The sequence below is a fragment of the Portunus trituberculatus genome, chromosome 48 (assembly GCF_017591435.1).
Source record: "Portunus trituberculatus isolate SZX2019 chromosome 48, ASM1759143v1, whole genome shotgun sequence".
NCBI lineage: Eukaryota > Metazoa > Arthropoda > Malacostraca > Decapoda > Portunidae > Portunus > Portunus trituberculatus.
In genome coordinates, this window is record NC_059302.1 from 29,457,419 (window position 1) to 29,464,918 (window position 7,500).

General features: G+C 43.1%; 1 protein-coding gene across 1 annotated transcript in view; it reads right to left on the reverse strand.

Moving 5' to 3' along the window:
- The window catches only part of LOC123498954 (agrin-like), an 849,095-nt gene that overhangs the window by 779,510 nt on the left and 62,085 nt on the right, over window positions 1-7,500 (reverse strand). The window lies entirely within an intron of this gene.

The window sequence follows — 7,500 nt, forward strand, 5'->3', positions numbered from 1 at the left end:
ACTTTGGCTTTCCTCTACCCTTGCTGACGATGTGATGAACCAGTCTCTTACTTTGCTATCATGCACGAACTAAAGCAATTGGTGCAACGCCCTATTAGCATTCCTGACCGTCATGCAGATTCGGCAACGTTCTTAATCTTTTCCTAACCATAAATCCTTCGGTTTATGCACCAACTCTACCTTCTCGGTTGAGATTCTCTGATCATAACCATATATATGAATTTTGTCCTATCGCTCCGGTTCCTTCTCAGGGTCTCCTAAGACGGAGGTGCTTCTGGTGTTTAGCTTCTGCTAATGGTGGGGACCTGAGGAGGTATTATACTAATTTTTCTTGGACTGAAAAAGAAAGAAAATTTTGATAAATTAATGAAAAGTAGTAGATTCTCTCACATTATAATTTTCTTTCTCTCTGCAATACTCACTTAACCATTAACATCAAGTACGGTAAATGAATTTTATCACTATAACAATGTTTCCTCAAAATTTAACAATTTCCTAAACACCGCCGCTTGTTCCCTACACCTTGTCTTGCATCTCACGCATTGCGGCTATTCATGTCAAGATTTCCGCCACTGATTTTCTCACTCCTCACCGCCACTCTTGCTTTCCTACACTAGCGACCTACTTTTCTTACACCTTACATTCTTTCCTCTTCTTCCTTCCTGGAATTCCTGTACGGCGTGTAAGCCTGCGAAGGTTGACCTGAGTTGACCTGGTTTCCCTTTCACCAAGAGCGCTGCTACAGTTTCTACATCCCTGCATAAATCCTTCAGGCGAACTTGCTGCAATCCTCAACCATACAGAGAAAAAAAAGTGTAATCTTCACTTAAATAATGCATAATAATTTAACTGATTATCATTTTCACATTGTTGCGAGGTTTCCTTTTATCATTTCTTTATACAAACTATCATTCCTGTCATCCTCTGTGACCATTCTGAAGTTTATATTATAAGAGTTTTCTTGGATTCTAGAATTCCGAATGGTAATTCGGATCTGGCAACCGTAGAAATGCTCTGATCTTTAACCTTTCCCCACTGCACTATTATTACTAAAGATGAAAGCTTATAATCAAAGCATTCTATATGTTATAACACATTCCACCAACCTTACGAAAGTCTGCAAAGAAAATATAGGTTTTCAAATGGGAATAAAATAAAGACAATGATGAATGAGTGGCTCACCATGGAAAAATAAGATAATAAGTCAATATCGGATCACACTAGCACTGAGGGAAAAAATGGATACTAATAAATGAAATAAAGCAGAGATGAGTAAGTAGAATATGAATGTGAACCAACTCTAACGTTTTCTTCAGTCCATTAAAATAGTGAGTGTTAGTGCATAAGATACCAAATGTGTGTGTGTGTGTGTGTGTGTGTGTGTGTGTGTGTGTGTGTGTGTGTGTTTCACTGTTTGATCTGCTGCAGTCTCTGACGAGACAGCCAGACGTTACCCTACGGAACGAGCTCAGAGCTCATTATTTCCGATGTTCGGATAGGCCTGAGACCAGGCACACACCACGCACCGGGACAACAAGGTTACAACTCCTCGATTTACATCCCGTACCTACTCACTGCTAGGTGAACAGGGGCTACACGTGAAAGGAGACACACCCAAATATCTTCACCCGGCCGGGAAATCGAACCCCGGTCCTCTGGCTTGTGAAGCCAGCGCTCTAACCACTGAGCTACCGTGTGTGTGTGTGTGTGTGTGTGTGTGTGTGTGTGTGTGTGTGTGTGTGTGTGTGTTGCTGTCTTCCTGCCATGGCATAAGTAACTGCTAAGGGGGCGGTATCATGAAGGTGTAATGGTGTCTGTGGCAGAGACCATTGAACTTCCTGTCAAGATGCTTGGCTTTACTAACAATGATATGTGTTGACAGCTGCCGAAAAAACGAAAGGTGGTGGTGGTGGTGGTGGTGATGGTGGTGGTAGTGGTAGTAGTGGCGGCGACGGAAGCGGCTGGAGTATAATCCTGGAGTTGGTCTGGGGGCGGAGGGGACACAACGAGGCAGGTATATAGCAGGTCCCAGATTACAACACACCCGCTTGGGGCGCGACAAGAATAGCAAGAACCGCTGCGTCTCTTTCCACTGAGCACCTCATGGGAATGTTCACACACACACACACACACACACACACACACACACACACACACACACACACACACACACACACACACACACACACACACACACACACACACTCCCAGTCACAAGCTAAAAGGCAAACACAAACTGGCACTAAAGCTACTCAGATTTCCGGGGGCAATAACCCAGCCCAGTGCCACTTTGCAGTTATGGGGACGCGGCACTCAAACCACCCCGTCTAACTTGCCTCCCCACGTAATGGCAAAAGTATGTCCCTCTTCCCTCTTACTCTAACTCTTAGATCCCACCCACCCACCACACACTCACACCACACCGCCCTTCCACCTCCCTCTTCCCAAGCTTCTCACTTCATTCCATCTACTTCCTCCTATTCTTTCTTCTCCACTTCCTCCACCACCACCATCACCATAACCATCACACCTAACATGCGCTGCACTCCAGAGAGTCAGACATTCCCCCTCATGAGACACACACGCACACATTTCCAAAATTCTTCAGAAATATCACTCAAGAAGAATGGAAGAAGAAATTCAAGAAGATATAAGAGAGGAAAGACTCAGCAGTGACACATAAATAAAAGTCAATGAATAAAGGAGAGGAACTAACAAGGGTAAAATTTACAACTGAAAGGATAAAGAGACGATAAACACTTGATTAAGATGATCAACGAAAAATTTGAAAGGAGGAAATGCTCAAATAACAAACCAAGCTCTGTACAATACTGCTTTCATCACATAGTCCCATTCATATTTCAGATGGATTTCAGAAGGTAATAAATATGAGGAGGATACACCAAAAGAAGCATAGACTGAATGAATACAAATCTAGAGACCTGTAATCTACAATTTGGCAAACACACACACACACACACACACACACACACACACACACACACACACACACACACACACACACACACACACACACACACACACACACACACACACACACACACACGTAATTTTACCACCACAGAATACTCGTTTGGTCGTTTGGATAAGATTCTAAATATATACATGAATTCTTGAGTAGTAATTCCATATGATATTGCTGACTTTGTTTCGAGACGTTATTATCATTATCATTATTATTATTATTATTATTATTATTATTATTATTATTATTATTATTATTATTATTATTATTATTATTATTATTATATTTATTATTATTATTATTATTATTATTATTATTATTATTATTATTATTATTATTATTATTATTATTATTATTATTATTATTATTATTATTATTATTATTATTATTATTATTATTATTATTATTTTAATCATAATTATCATTATTATTTTTATTATTATTATTATCATTATCATCATTCTATTGTTGTTGTTGTTGTTGTTGTTGTTGTTGTTATTGGTGGTGGTAGTGGTGGTGGTAGTGGTAAATTTGTTGTTGTTGTTGTTGTTGTTGTTATCATTATTATTGTTGTTATTGTTGGTGTTGTTGCTGATGTTTTTTTATGTCGTTGTTGTTGTTGTTCTTTTGGTTGTCGTTGGTGGTGGTTGTGGTGAGAGTGATGTTTATGTTTTTATTATTGTTTTGTTGTTGTTTTTGTTGTTGTTGCTATTGTTCTTGTTGTTTTTGTTGTTGTTATCGTCATTATAAGGAACTCACCAGATTAACTTTCTTCATTACGGTGCAACACAACAAAGGCGCGCTAAACGTGCCCGCCAATGAACAATTTTTCACCACATAAAGACAAAAATGTAACTCGTACGTATACAAAGACGCCACATCACGAAAAACTAAACTATTCTCACTTTTAGATGTGGCGACTTGAAGAGACTCAGCGGTGGTACTATTTATATATGTTTTCATTATATTTTTATGGTTTGTGCTTCACATGGACTTGCTTTAATGTATTCCAGGAAAAAGGATTAAAAAAAAAGTTTTTATGTAATACGCTGTGGTACGTGGAGTGAATGGTGGTGGGGGGAGAGAAGAACGGGTGGTGGAGGTTCACGAGCGCCAGCCCTTGCTTGTGACTACGACACGCAACGACCACCTACCCAGACAAAGAGAGAGAGAGAGAGAGAGAGAGAGAGAGAGAGAGAGAGAGAGAGAGAGAGAGAGAGAGAGAGAGAGAGAGAGAGAATGAGGTAATTCTGAAAATAACAAAGAAGGAAGGAGGGACGTAACTACGCCACAGAGTTAAATCAGGCTGGCAGGAGACGTCCGGCGGCTGCAAGGTAGAGGCAGCGTCCCTGGATGGGCTGGAGGCAGTTGGGCGTCCGCCGTGCCCTTCGCTCCCGCCTCGCCGCGCCCCCAGTGTCTTTCGGTCATTCAGCAGCCGGACGCACCAGCCGTGACAAAGCCACGACACAAACACTCGTCAAGAGAAGAAAAACTTTTCCGTCTATTCTACTGTTCCATTGAAGTACCCCCAACCCCACCACCACCACTACCACCACCACTCACCTCAGGTACCTGTCGCCGCACCGTGTCCCAATGTAGCCCAATGGAATTACATGTTCCCATAGTTACTGTCCGCCGCTCCCACCTTGAAATTTCGATGTTCTGGTAACCCAGTATCCCGGTAAATCGGTGACCCGGTAACGCGCGCCGCTCGAGAGGGAGGACGGGAGGGGAAGGAAGGAGACAGGCCCAGTAACCTTGATTCTACGCACCTCCTTATCCCTCCCTATTTCCCGACATCTGACATCCACGTAACTATGTAGGAGCCTCAGAATCCAACCTCTCAAGCCAGCCAGCTCTCATCTTCCTCCTCGTCCTCCTCCTCCTCCTCCTCCTCCTCCTCCTCCTCCTTACCCATTCCAACTTTCCCCTCACTACCCCCCCACCCACTCTCACCGGGCCCTTCTCTTCCTCCCGCCTAGACGGTCACATTGACCTTTCCAGCTGTGACGTAACATCCAGGTGTTGGCGGAGGATGAGTTCCGCGTGTGTGGGAGGAGCCTCGCAGCCAGGCCACGCCCCCCTCCCTCTCTTCTCCATGTCTCCCACTGCCAAGCGTGCGTAGGAGGCGCCGGGGGAGGGCACAGGATAGTCCCGGTCGCCAGGCGAAGGACAAAGACCTCAGTTGACTCCTTCGATTTACGTCTTTTCCTGGATAAATAAGTTTTCTTTTTTTCTTTTCTTTTCAATCTTCCATCATTGAACGAGGAGGTTGATTTAGCTCTCTCTCTCTCTCTCTCTCTCTCTCTCTCTCTCTCTCTCTCTCTCTCTCTCTCTCTCTCTCTCTCTCTCTCTCTCTCTCTCTCTCTCTCTCTCTCTCTCTCTCTCTCTCTCTCTCAATACTATATTTACAAATTAATTTTCAATGCGCTTTCTTTTCACTAGCGTGAGTCTATTTGTTTATGCAGACAGAGAGAAAGAAAGAGAGAGAGAGAGAGAGAGAGAGAGAGAGAGAGAGAGAGAGAGAGAGAGAGAGAGAGAGAGTCGCTGGTCTTTGTGTCAGCTAGAGAGGCGGGGAGAGGAAGGAGGAGGAGAGGAGGGAGAGTGTGGGAGGCGGAGGGTTTTGAGCAGCAGCAACGGTAGTAGACGTGGGAGGGAAAGTAAGGGCAAGGAAACCGGAGAGAGAGAGAGAGAGAGAGAAAGCCCTTCTTCTCTTAGGCGTGAAGCAGCATCACTCAACTGCCTTCAAATATAAGTAGATAAATCATATTTTTACTTCTAACGTATGAGATGTTCACCTTTATTTACCTTAACCTTCACCTATATCAACCTCATACATTAGGCCACATCCCCCTTAGTCCTACACCATAGTAACTGCAACCAATACCTCCGCCAACACCACCACTACCACCATCTACGCTTCTTCCTTTGCCTTCTCTCCGACCACAACAACCATCACCACCACCACTGTCACTTACTACTCCTGCTCCTTTTGCAACGTTTCCTTCCCTAACATTGTTACCCTCCAAGACATGGCAAACTCTCTCACTATTTGTCCCACACCCACCATACAAGTTTAACTGGTTTTAAATACACGCACACTTGCACGCACGCGCACATACACTGACACACACACACACACACACACACACACACACACACACACACACACACACACACACACACACACACACACACACACACACACACCACCACCACATTATCATAACAATTACCACCATCACCACTGCCATTGACACACACACAAACACACACACATTCTATCATAAAATAGTAAGGTTTTCTTTTCCTCATTTCCATCAGCAAGATCCATAACCATTGTCCCTCACCATCTTCTACCTTCCATATCGTTCCACAAATCTGTCATCTTAATTTCTCCTACATTGAATATATCTTTGCCTTCCCCTTCTCTTCCCCTTTCACTAATCTGTCCTCTTTCCTTCCATCATTACAATCCTCTATCTATCCTTCCCTTTCACCTTTTCATTCCAGCCCCTCCTGCATCATCATCTCCCTTTCCCTTCTCATTCACAAATTTCTCTCCTTCCCTTACCCTCTCACTAGACTTTATCTTTCACTTCCCTTCCTCTTCGTGCTCTTCCCACCTTTCTTTCTTTTCCCTTGGCTTTCCTTCTCCCTCACTTATAAGGAAATCTATCTATGGAGTGGAAGTGCAAGTAATTATTCTTGGAAGGCGACATATGCTGGAGAGAGAGAGAGAGAGAGAGAGAGAGAGAGAGAGAGAGAGAGAGAGAGAGAGAGAGAGAGAGAGAGAGAGAGAGAGAGAGAGAGAGAGAGAGAGAGAGAGAGAGAGAGAGAGAGAGAGAGAGAGAGAGAGAGAGAGAGAGAGAGAGAGAGAGAGAGAGAGAGAGAGAGAAATACGGAGAAAACATACCAACAAGATGAATGAGATAATGAGGGGAAAAAAACAGGAAGGACAAAACAATAACGTCAGGTGAGAAGGTTGTGTAAAATGTAATACAAAGAGAAGGAGAATTAGAACAGCGTTGTAAGAAATAATACTAAATGGAAGTGAATATGTGGAAATGAAAACATAGACGGAAGGTGAAATGCAAGTCTAAATTATTAAACACGTATTAACCCACTTAGTACCATAACGCATTTTCTTATTCATTACATATTCAGAAACTTATGTGAGGATTAAAATGGTGAAGTCTCTGGCCAGTAATTTTCTGACCTCCACAGACTCTTTCTAATGCCAGTAACATCGTCTAATCACATCCAAAACTAAAGGTAAAAAAAATATGCCTCAATACTGAAGGTGTTAAGTGAGACAAGAAAAAGTTTTATTTTCTCTCTCTCTCTCTCTCTCTCTCTCTCTCTCTCTCTCTCTCTCTCTCTCTCTCTCTCTCTCTCTCTCTCTCTCTCTCTCTCTCTCTCTCTCTCTCTCTCTCTCTCTCTCTCTCTCTCTCTCTCTCTCTCTCTCTCTCTCTCTCTCTCTCTCTCTCTCTCTCTCTCTCTCTCTCTCTCTC